The 13,055-nt window shown below is 38.7% G+C and overlaps 1 protein-coding gene across 9 annotated transcripts in view; it reads left to right on the top strand.

Moving 5' to 3' along the window:
* Window positions 1-13,055, top strand: part of DCLK2 (doublecortin like kinase 2) — a 188,746-nt gene that overhangs the window by 25,407 nt on the left and 150,284 nt on the right. The gene's annotated exons all lie outside the window — the stretch shown is intronic.

Below are 13,055 nucleotides of genomic sequence, written 5' to 3' on the forward strand. Positions count from 1 at the left end.
AATCATAGGATATTGAACATAGTTCTCTGTGCTATTCAGTAGGGCCTTTTTGTTTATCCATTCTGTATATAAAAGCTTTCATCTGCTAGCCGCAACCTCCCACTCTATGCCTCCCCCAGTCCCCTCCCCTTGGCAACCACGAGTCTCTTCTCTCGGAAAAGGAGATGGCACCCCACTCCAGTACACATGCCTGGAAAATCCCATGGATGGAGGAGCCTGGTGGACTGCGGTCCATGGGGTCGCTAAGAGTTGGACACGACTCAGTGACTTCGCTTTCACTTTTCACTTTCCTGCATTGGAGAAGGAAATGGCAACCCACTCCAGTGTTCTTGCCTGGAGAATCCCAGGGAGTGGGGAGCCGTCTGTGGGGTCGCGCAGCGTCGGACACGACTGAGCGACTTAGCAGCAGCAGCAGCAGCCTGTTCTCTGTGTCCGTGTTTCTGTTTCATAGGTTCATTTGTGCCGTATTTTAGATTCCAAAAAGAAGTGATATCATCCGGTATTTGCCTTTATTTTTCTGACTTCACTTTAGTACGATGATCTCTAGTTGCATCCATATTGCTGCAAATGGCGTTGCTCCCTCCTTTTTGCGGCTCCGTAATCCTCCCCTGTCTATGTGTAGCACATCTCTATCCAGCTCCTCTGTTGGTGGACTTTGAGGGTGTCTCGGCTGCTGTGAGCATGGGGTGCATGTACCTTTTGGAATCAGTTTTCTCTGGATATATGCCCGGGAGTGGGATTGCTGGATCATATAATAATCTGTTTGTAGTTTTCTGAGGAACTTCCATAGTTTTCCATGGTAGTTGTACCAACCTAGAGGGAAATGTGAACTTCTGAGGGAAAAATTTATGTTGAAAAGGCTGCTACATGAAATATTCTCTATTTAAGAATAAAAACATCTATTGACCAGTAGAGTCATTATGAGTGTGGGTAAATCACAGAAGTAAAAATAAAAGATATTTAATGCTTTTAGGAAACTCTTTCCTGTCTGATACTACTGCTACTGCTAAGTCGCTTCAGTCGTGTCCGACTCTGTGTGACCCCATAGACGTCAGCCCACCAGGCTCTTCTGCCCCTGCAATTCTCCAGGCAAGAACACTGGAGTGGGTTGCCATTTCCTTCTCCAATGCATGAAAGTGAAAAAGTGAAATATTTATGTATAATATAGAAAATGTGTTTCAAAAATGTACTTTCATAGGAATGACCATGTGAGTTTCATAGGGAACACTGGAGGTAATTAAGCAGCATTTCTGAAAAATGTACACAAATTATACAGGAATATACAGGCCAAATTATAGTAACAATATACAAGGGAACCTAATATGCTAAAAAAAAAAGTTGAGCAGATAGCAAGAATGCATGAATAGCAGATATACAAATATTGAGTTTCACCACAATCAGATTATCATTTCTAAAAAGAAACATGAGATTTCCAAAGTGTATTTTTTCCTAATTTCAGTAGTTGTTTAGATTTACATTGTATTAAACATTGTAGTTTCCAGCATTCGATTTGTTACTTTATTCCACTTTATTTCTTCCCTCGAACATACTTAATTTATTTTGAAGTGTTTGGCTTGTGTAGTGCTGAGAATGAATAATAAACACTGGAGCAATATCTTCTGTAAAAACACAATTAGTTTCTAATTTTCTAAGACCAGATCTAGTTACTGGGTTGTTATCTTAAAATTTTATACAGTAGATTCTGAAAGTTCTAGTACATGATAGTGAGTTTACAATGACTTTATTGATTAAAATTAATAGTGAGAATGCATAACATTTCATAGAAGCCTGTCCCAAAATAGGTTCACAATATGAATGGAAATAGACACTTTACATTTTAACTTACTAGCACAGCACAACACAAAACACCTTAAGATTCATCTTACAAGTAAGTGAAAAAAAAAATTAGACCACAGGACAAAAAGATGTGGTAAATCAAATAGCTGATTGTTGGTGGACGCATAGCAGACGAGAAGTGGGAAGACAGATGTTTAAGATACCTAACTTTTACCTAAGGGAAAAGGAAGATCAAAGGTGCAGCAAATCAGAAAACATAGAGTATAAACTGGAATTCAGCAAAGATTTTAAAAGCAGAAACCGATTTGGAAATCTCCAAATGAACGTTGTTCAGGGAAAATGTAAATAAACTATAGAAGTTGAGCATCTAATTGAAATAGAAATCACTGAAACTTTAGTATTCAGAAAATTGTCTTTGGAAAAACTCCAGGTAGAAATATTTATATTTAAAAATGTTTAAAGCACAAGCAACACAAATCACCAACATACTAAAGACTATTGTTATGAGTAGACTTATGACAGAAATTAAAGGGTGGCTTACTATTAAGAAACCCTTTCATACATGAGATCTAGAGGAAAAAGCATAGTACACACATTCCCAAATGCTGTCACAAAATACACTGTATTTTGGAACTGACAAAATACAGATCTATATTCTGTTAAAGATCTAGTAGTAAAATGGGGGATGAGTTCTTTAATACACTAAGAAAAGAAAAATTCTTACCTGAAACAAAAGTGCATGTCAGTTCAATTCAGTTCAGTCGCTCAGTCATGTCCAAATCTTTGCGACCCCATGAACTGCAGCACACCAGGCCTCCCTGTCCATCACCAACTCCCGGAGTTTACACAAACTCATGTGCATTGAGTCGGTGATGCCATCTAACCATCTCACCCTCTGTCGTCTCCTTCTCCTCCAGCCTTCAATCTTTCCCAACATCAGGGTCTTTTCAAATGAGTCAGCTCTTCATATCGGGTGGCCAAAGTATTGGAGTTTCAGCTTCAACATCAGTCCCTCCAATGAACACCCACAACTGATTTCCTTTGGGATGGACTGGTTGGATCTCCTTTCAGTCCAAGAGACTATCAAGAGTCTTCTCCAACACCACAGTTCAAAAGCATCAATTCTTCTATGCTCAGCTTTCTTTATAGTCCAACTCTTACATCGATACATGACTACTGGAAAAACCATAGCCTTGACTAGATGAACCTTTGTTAACAAAGTAATGTCTCTGCTTTTGAATATGCTGTCTAGGTTGGTCATAACTTTGCTTCCAAGGAGTAAGCGTCTTTTAATTTCATGGCTGCAGTCACCATCTGCAGTGATTTTGGAGCCCCCAGAAATAAAGTCAGCCACTGTTTCCGCTGTTTCCCCATCTATTTGCCATGAATTGATGGGACCAGATGCCATGATCTTTGTTTTCTGAATGTTGAGCTTTAAGCCAGCTTTTTCACTCTCCTCTTTCACTTTCATCAAGAGGCTTTTTAGTTCCTCTTCACTTTCTGCCATAAGGGTGGTGTCATCTGCATATCTGAGGTAATTGATATTTCTCCCAGCAATCTTGATTCCAGCTTGTGCTTCATCCAGTCCAGTGTTTCTCATGATGTATTCTGCATATAAGTTAAATAAGCAGGGTGACAATATATAGCCTTGGCGTACTCCTTTTCCTATTTGGAACCAGTCTGTTGTTCCATGTCCAGTTCTAACTGTTCCTTCCTGACCTACATACAGATTTCTCAAGAGGCAGGTCAGGTGGTCTGGTATTCCCATCTCTTTCAGAATTTTCCAGAGATTGCTGTGATCCACACAGTCAAAGGCTTTGGCATAGTCAATAAAGCAAAAGTAGATATTTTTTCTGGAACTATCTTGCTTTTTCAGTGATCCAACGGATGTTGGCAGTTTGATCTCTGGTTCCTCTGCCTTTTCTAAAACCACCTTGACCATCTAGAAGTTCACGGTTCATGTATTGCTGAAGCCTGGCTTGGAGAATTTTGAGCATTACTTTACTAGCATGTGAGATGAGTGCAATTGTGCGGTAGTTTGAGCATTCTTTGGCATTTCCTTTCTTAGGGATTGGAATGAAAACTGACCTTTTCCAGTCCTGTGGCCACTGCTGAGTTTTAAAAATTTGCTGGCGTATTGAGTTCAGCACTTTCATAGCATTATCTTTTAGGATTTGAAATAGCTCAACTGCAGATGGTGACTGCAGTTGTGAAATCAAAAGGCGCTTACTCCTTGGAAGAAAAGTTATGACCAGCCCAGACAGCATATTAAAAAGCTGAGACATTTACTTTGCCAACAAAGGTCTGTCTAGTCAAGGCTATGGTCTTTCCAGTAGTCAGGTTTGGATGTGAGAGTTGGACTGTGAAGAAAGCTGAGCACAGAAGAATTGATGCTTTTGAACTGTGGTGCTGGAGAAGACTCTTGAGAGTCCCTTGGACTGCAAGGAGATCCAACCAGTCCATCTTAAAGGAGACTAGTCCTGGGTGTTCATTGGAAGGACTGATTCTGAGGCTGAAACTCCAATACTTTGGCCACCTAAAGTGAAGAGCTGACTCATTTGAAAAGACCCTCATGCTGGTAAAGATTGAGGGTGAGAGGAAAAGGGGACAATGGAGGATGAGATGGTTGGATGGCATGACCAACTCAACGGACATGAGTTTGAGTGAACTCTGGAAGTTGGTGATGGAGAGGGAAGCCTGGTGTGCTGCAGTCCATGGGGTCACAAATAGTTGGATACGACTGAATGACTGAACTGAAACTATGGTAGAGGTGATGAAGATAATTGTGACCTCCCTCAAAAGATCCCATGTATGTACTGCTACAGTCTGTGCTCCCAGCCCTGCAGCAGGCACCCCCAACCCAAGCCTTCACTGGAGATTTCCTGGACACCCACAGGCAAGTCTCCTGTGGGCTCACTGTGCCTTTCTCCTGGGTCCTGGTGCACAAGGTTCTGTGGTGCCCTCGAAGAGTGTATTTCCCAGTCCTATGTGGGTTCTGGCAGCTCTATGGTGGGGTTAATGGTGACCTCCTCCAAGAGGACTTATGCCATACCCACACCCAGAGCCCCTGTCCCTGCGGCAGACCACTGCCGACCTGCACCTCCACAGGAGACGCTCACAGTTCTGTCTCGGTCTCTGTGGGGTCCCTGGGTCCTGATGCACGCAAGGTTTGTTTGAGCCCTCTAAGCGTCTCTGGTGGAAACAGGGTTTGACTCTGAACACGAATTCGCCTCTCCCACAGTCTTGCTGCGGCTTCTCCTTTGCCCTTGGACGTGGGGTATCTCCTCACAGCCACTCCAGTGCCTACCGTCTTACTGGGGTTTCTCTGACCTTGGACGTGGGGTATCTCCACACAGCCGGTCTGGTGAAGCGCAGCAGCCACTCCAGACCTTGAATGTGGGGTATCTCAAAAGCCCATGTGTTGGAAAACAAAGGAGTTACAGGAAGTGCTTCTATGACAATCAGGTGCCTGGTAAGGATGCCAGGTGGCACCTGGTACCATCACATTGATTGTTGTTGTTGTCCCGCCACTCAGTCATGTCCGACTCTTTGTGACTCCACGGGCTGGAGCACGCCAGGCTTCCCTGTCCATCTCCTGGAGCTTGCTCAAACTCATGTCCATTGAGTCGGTGATGCCATCAAACCATCTCATCCTCTGTCATCCCCTTCTTATACTGCCTTCAATCTTTCCCAGTGTCAGGGTCTTTTCTGAGTCAGTTCTTCGCATCAGGTGGCCAAAATATGGAGCTTTAGCATCAGTCCTTCCAAAGAATAATCAGGATTGATTTCCTTTAGGATTGACTGGTTTGATGTTCTTGCAGTCCAAGGGACTCTCAAGAGTCTTATACAGCACTACAGTTTAAAAGCATGAGTTCTTTGGTGCTCAGCCTTCTTTATGGTTCAACTCTCATCAACTCTCCTGATTTTTTGTATTGATTAAATGCCGTTTCCTTAAGAATGTAAATGAGATTGTTTTGGAGTGAGGAGAGCAATACCTGACAAAGTGATTTTAAATGTTAATCTGAAAAAATAAGCAGGAAAATTTTGGAAATAATGATTCATTGGCTGTCATGCTGCCAGTTATCAAATCCACATCCTCATAACCATACCAAAAATAAGCTCCAGGTGTCTTAAACATATAGATGTCAAAATGAGACAAAAGAACAAAAGGATGATATGTCAGTAGTTGGAATGGGAAAGGATTTTCTAAGTATGAAAGTAGTGGAAAAATTAATTATGAAGGGAAGGTTGATTGGTTAGGCATAACAGTTTTAAATTTCTAGATGTCAAGCAAGGATTATTATGTATGTTTATATTGAGTCATAGGAGTTTAATATGAAAAAACTAACATTACAATGGAAAAGTAGATAAAGGGCCAGACAATTTGAGAAGATAGGATTATAAATTGTAAGCATAAAAAGGTTCAGTGTCACTAATGAAAATGTAAATTAAGGCAATGAGATATTATTATTAATATTTAAAGTTGATAGGTTTTTTAAAAAAGAAAATGTTATTGTTTAATGTGCAGTGAATTGGCATTTCCAAAGAGTGGAAGTGTACTCTGTCTCATTAGCTTTATGGAAAGCAATTTTTTTTGTATACCTTCAAAATATTTTTACTAGTTGAACTAGTAAATTAACTTCTAGGAATTTATCCTAAATAACTGAAGATACAAACATAATTGTGCATAAAAATTTTCTAGCAATCAGATCAAAAGATTGGAAATAATTTAAAATCTCTAAAGTAAAAAGCAGTTAAATGGTATTACTGTAAGATTTATGTGTAGTAGGTATTGAAAATTGTGGTGAATTGTGGGGAATATTTAAAGACAAAGAAAATGTTAAGTGGAAAAGGCAAGGAAAGAACACTGTAATGTGTTTTCAATTTTGTGTTAAGTAAGAAAAGTGATGGTATAGTTACCATCAGAAATCCAGCATTTGCTGTTTTGATTTCCACTACTTTCTCATGTCTGCTTAGAAGCAGAAACTCAAGCACTGAGAAAGAAAATAAGACTGATTTCAATCAGATCATAGAAATTAAAACACTGAGTTAATCATTGAAATTTTGGCATGTGGTTATAGAATGTTACATATATCATTTTTGCCACCGTTCATGTCTTAAAAAGATTAAACCATTATTTCATATGTACAAAGAAAAGAGAGATTTTTAAACTTTGAAATAAAATGATGATTTGGAAAAATTATAGAATTCATTTTTGATAGACCCAGCTTTGGATATTATATTTTCAGATTGCCAGGTACCCTTAAAAACTAGTTTTCTGGGCATGGATTCAACATTTTTGTACTGTAGGTGGACTTACTATTTAAAACATTAAGTCTGTCTTTTTGTTGGTTTATAAGTGTGAAGAGATTAAATCTTGCTTTGAAATAGCCTGAGATTTGTCTTGTGCTTAAGATTAAAGCAAACCTTTAAGTGGTCAATGTTCATTTTATTTTTCCCCATAAAATGAATTTTTCCAAACTATCTGCTCTCTAAAAACTCTCAAAAAAGAACAGCTTTGCTTAGATGATGAGAAAGGAACTAAGATGTGTTCATGAATTGTCTCTGCACAAAATTTTAGACTATCTGCCTTGACTTCAATGTTCTTTTTCTTGGTTACTTCCTACTCATATTTTGTTCTCACTTTAATTAGTCTGGTCTTTGACACAAGGATAGAGGTTAAACAATTTGTAGGCAATTAATCAGTTCATCATGAACAGTGTAATGATCCCATTCTGACCCTTGTGCTAGAGTTTTAAAGGGCCCTTGTTATCTTTTATGGTTTGAGAGCTTTTCTTGATTGAAGAGGTACTGGTGTGTCATATGCCTGTAAGCATTTATGTGGTGAAAACCATGTCTGTGAAGTCTTTCCTTTCCTCTAAACCGGTGATCCCATCTTCCTAGTAGTAGTATCTCCATTTACAAGGTCTGACTTGGTTAGTCTGATTGCATTTTATGTCTCTTTACAAAATCACTTAAGATAAAATCACAGTTTAGGATTTTGTCCATGAGAATTCTTGGGTTTTCTCTAGCATTAAGCTATCGTGCTCAGCTGGATACACTTTTGCCTTTTGAGGACTTTGCAACGTCTGTGAGTCATGCTTTGGTGATCCTGACTGGCATTTAATGGGTAGGTGCCAGAGGAAACTGCTGACCTTCCTGCAACGCACAGAACGGCCACAGAATAATTCTTTGGGGGCCAAAATGTCAATAATGCTGAGATTCAGAAATCTTGGTGTAAAGTAAGTGAAATGCTTCAAAGGGAAATGATGCTTATTAAAATATCAGCTTTGTTATCGTTTAGGCCACATGCTCCAAGTTCAGTGTATTTCAGACCTCTTAGGTGTTCTCATAACCTTTCTATCCACTTTTTCCCGGGGCAGGTGGGTTTGAATGTCACGGTCTGTAGTCTTTATTCTCCTGGATTTCAGACTGTTGGTCTGACGTACTGTTGGGTAGTATAGTTTCACACGGAATTAAATAAAAGATGTCCCGAGTCATTTTACCTGTATTTAAAGAGAAGCCTAAGACATCAGGATTTAATTTTGTAAAATCTCAAGTATTTAAGACTTAAAAGTGATGTCATAAAAAAAAGCGATGTCATAATTATCAGTTTTTTAAAAGTATGCAACCTAGGTGTTTGGAGATGGGGTGACTAGAAAAAAGCATTTGTATAAATAGAAATTGTCACTGTTCCCCTAAGTAGTTTTTTTAAACTTGAAATTAATTTAGATTAAATGCTTGACTTTTATTTTTGTTCTTAAAAACAAAATCTTCTTGAACTTTTAAATTGTTTAGGAAGAGAAGGTTTACTTTTTAAATTTTCTGAAAATCAGAGTGCCTTTCTTAGAATAAACTGCAGCAGGGGAGAGTTCTTTTTTAAAAATGTCTTTATTTTGTTAAGAGACTGAAAGGTCCAAATATAGCTTTTGTCCACATGTGTAAAAAATTCTAGCTTTTAGCTTTCATAGAAACAGCAGAGTTTTAACGTAAAAGAAACATATTTAGTGGAACTTTGGAACATGTTGATTCTTGTCATGGACAGAGGCAAAACAGACTCAGAAATTGCTTGCAGTTGACGCTTTGGGGGTAAAATGCTTCCAGACTTTGGGACCAGTGCCAGCCTCAGGATGCCCGTGTGCCATGGGGCCCGTGTGCCATGGGGCCTCCATGGGGAGCAATGGCAACCCCTTGGACGGCATCAGTCTTATCAGCCATCTTAGAGTTTATGAAGGTTTCCATCCTCACTTTTTAAAAAGTTTTTTTCATGGGTACTGTACTATGAATAATACTCTTGTGTCTTTTCTTTTTCCAGCATCACATTTTTCTAGTGAAGATTCATTTCTTTGTAATGACCCAACCATATTTATTTAAAGCAATCTCGTCTCTAAAATTGCTGCAGAAAAATCAAATGGTTGAATATAAATGTTTTCTATAATTCATCTAATCCTGATAGTTTTCTCCCTTGAGGTCAACGAGGACAGCTCAGTTTTAATTCTCACACTGCTCCTAGCGCCCGCATTTCCTTTTGTAGATACTAGAAATCCAGACAACAGTGTTTTGTCCTCCTAGATAAATTCACACCTCTGAAGTATGAATAGCTTATTTATCTCAAGTCGTGGAGAATGTTTCCCAATCAGGAATCAATAGACTGTGTGTAACCAGGGGTTTTATTCAGTACAGCTGGGGTCCAGGTATAGAGAATGTTCATTTGTTTTTCGATTCTTCATCTAACCACAAATATCTCTTATTTTAAGAAGGAGGGGAAAGCTTCATCTTTGTTTTTCATGTAACAAATCCCATTTCTCAAAGAGTGATCTGAAAGGTGGGAAGAAAGAGGGAGTATTTAGATATCACTCTTCAAAGTTTGTGTTTTGCTATTCTGATATCCACAGTATAGGCAGTTTCCCCTGACCTTAAATAATAGTTTCTCCCTTTTATGGGACACTGTAGGAAAACACTGAAATTTCGTTAGTAATGACTGCGGTTGCAAATTAGGAGAAGAGATACTTAACAACAATTTTAGTTCTCAGTGAATTACGCAATGTAAAGTGTAGGTGAAATAAAAATGACATCACTGAAAAATCTTGTTTCCTTATTTATTCCTTTGATGTCCAAGTTAGAGTAATACATAGAACATAAAGACTGTGTCAAATTAGTCTCACTTTTGTTATAATGTATTTTTCAGTGATTATCATAATTATTAAAATATATACTTTGTCACATACATATTGTGCAGTGCTTAGAGTAATAGCTTAACTAGCTAATAGATATAGCTAGCTGCTTACAATGTCAGGCATTAACGTTATTCTTTGCATTAGTCTTCTCCACTAGTCCGCACAGCAGCCTTGAGAGTTAGGTATTACAGTTTTTACTTAGCAGTGGGCGAGCTGAAGTAAAGAGAAATCAAGTAACTTGCTCAGAATCATGCTGCAGGCCGCAGAACTGGGGTTCATACCCAGAGAGTCTGGTCCTGGATTCCATACGTTTCACAGCTATACTGTACGCCCTCTGTGGCCAGGCTTTGGGAAAGGCTTCAGTGATATTATTAATAATAATGAGGGACAGGACAAATAATAAGTTAAGCAGCTTATGTCAAAAAAATTTTTTTAGCATGATGCAATTTTACCTGGGGTTTCTCTAAAATCTGTGTAATATTAGGTGCTGTGGTTAAATTATACTTTGAGTCAGTCAGTTCACTTGCTCAGTCATATCTGACTCTTTGTGACCCTGTGGTCTGCAGCACACCAGGCCTCCCTGTCCATCACCAATTCCCAGAGCTTGCTCAAACTCATATCCATTGAATTGGTGATGCCATCCAACCATCTTGTCCTCTGTTGTCCCCTTCTCTTGCCTTCAGTCTTTCCCAGCATCAGGGTCTTTTCCAATGAGTCAGTTCTTCACATAAGGTGGCTAAAATATTGGAGTTTCAGCTTCAGCATCAGTCCTTCCAATGAATATTCAGGACTGGTTTCCTTTAGGATGGACTGGTTTGATTTCCTTGCAGTCCAAGGGACTCTCAAGAGTTTTCTCCAATACCACAGTTCAAAATCATCTATTCTTTGGCGCTCAGCTTTCTTTATGGTCCAACTCTCACATCCATATGTGACTACTGGAAAAACCATAGCTTTGACTAGATGGACCTTTGCTGGCAAAGTACTATCTCTGCTTTTTTATATGCTGTCTAGGTTGGTCATAGCTTTTCTTTCAAGGAGCAAGCATATTTTTAATTTCATGGCTGCAGTCACCATCTGCAGTGATTTTGGAGCCGAAGAAAATAAAGTCTGTCACTATTTCCATTGTTATATTTTTAGTAGGATCTGAAAATTGAAAAAAATAGGTGAAGGAGTGATTATATGCTTGACAAAAAGATGCCTCAGTGTTATTTTATAGATTAAAAAAAAAAATGTGACATTGCAGAAATTTAGAAAATACAGGGAAGGCTAAATGTATAATCTTTCCACTTTAGCACTTTTTTTTCATAATCAAGTGTTTCTATCAATATTTTCATTTACACATGTTTCATTTAAGAGAAAACTATTCAGGTAAAATCAGTATATTTCTACTGGAAAATACAAAGATTCAGGGAAATGCAAAGAATGAAAGGTTTTTTCCATGTCTGCCCTGCTTCCCCAGTCTCACTCTACTACTTAAAAGGAACCATCTAATAATAGTTTTGTTAATGCAATTTATTTTTATTTTTACTTTTCATGGTACAGAAAGGCTTTAATATAAATTTACATATACTATATTGCATCTAGTGGTTAGGAACACAGTGGTAATTTTCAGACATAAAAGCAATAATGGTGAATATTTATTGAGTACTTACCGTACTACACTTGATACATGTTATCTCACTTAATCCTTACAAAAATCATTGAGGTAGATACTATTTTATTACTTTTCTATCCCTGTAAAGCAGAGACATTACTTTGCCATCAAAGGCCCATATAATCAAAGCTATGGTTTTTTCAGTAGTCATGTATGGATGTGAGAGTTGGACCATAAAGAAAGCTGAGCGCCAAAGAATAGATGATTTTGAACTGTGGTGTTGGAGAAGACTCTTGAGAGTCCCTTGGACTGCAAGGAGATCCAACCAGTCCATCCTAAAGGAAATCAGTCCTGAGTACACATTAAACTGATGCTGAAGTTGAAACTCCAATACTTTGGCCCCCTGATATGAAGAACTGAGTCATTGGAAAAGACCCTGATGCTGGGAAAGAGTGAAGGCAGAAGGAGAAGGGGATGACAGAGGATGAGATGATGGGCTGGCATCACCAACTCTATGGACATGAGTTTGAGCGAGCTCTGGGAGTTGGTGATGGACAGGGAAGTCTGGCGTGCTCCAGTCCATGGTGTTGCAGAGTTGGGCATGATTGAGCAACAGAACTAAACTGAATGGATGAGAACTGTCTAAAAGAGGTGATGTAACTTAACCAGGGTTGCAAAGGTCATTTAAATGCATATGTACACACAGGGTTTACATAACATGGATTTTACATGTAATCATGTAACCTGCTTTTCTCATTTGTTAATCATACTCTTCCATGTAATATAATCAGCATATTGCATACTTAATGACTGAACCTAATGGTCAGTTGTCTCAATAGACTGTCATTTCTCAAACCTATTGCTGGACATTTGGGTTTCCAGCTTCTCTCTCTCTCTCTTTTTAATCCTGTGATCCTGTCAGTACGTAGAGATTTTAACATTACTAGATCAGTTGATCAATTAGATCAATTCCTTTCTTTAGGATGCATTCCTAGAGGCATATTCCAAGAAGAGATTTTTAGGTATTTGGGGATAGTAGGGATACAGTCAAAGCTGTCGACACAAAGTTGTCTAGTTGGCAACAATCCTGGTATGTGCCCCAGTGTTTCTGAAGCTAGGAGAGACTTAAGAGTGGATTAGATAGGACAGCCAGGCGAAGTGGTCATACTTGATTTCTTGCATGGAAAAATGTACTTTATGCAAAATACCTGTTGTGTAAATCGAAGCCCATATGCATTCCTCTTACCACCTTTGCTGCTTGCTGTTCTAGAGAGTAGTTTAAGGAGAAAAACCAGTTGACCTGTGTTTATCAGTTGTATACTCAAGGCAAGGGCCAACCAACCAGTGTTGAAGATGTTAAGCTTATTAGTAGGGAGAAACTCTTTATTTTTTTAAGCAAGTAGCCCACATTATGGTACTATGTCACCTTAATCTTGAACTAAAAACCTATCATTTCATTCAGTTGTCTTTTTTTTTTAAATAACCTT

The sequence above is a fragment of the Bos indicus x Bos taurus genome, chromosome 17, assembly GCF_003369695.1.
Source record: "Bos indicus x Bos taurus breed Angus x Brahman F1 hybrid chromosome 17, Bos_hybrid_MaternalHap_v2.0, whole genome shotgun sequence".
Lineage (NCBI taxonomy): Eukaryota > Metazoa > Chordata > Mammalia > Artiodactyla > Bovidae > Bos > Bos indicus x Bos taurus.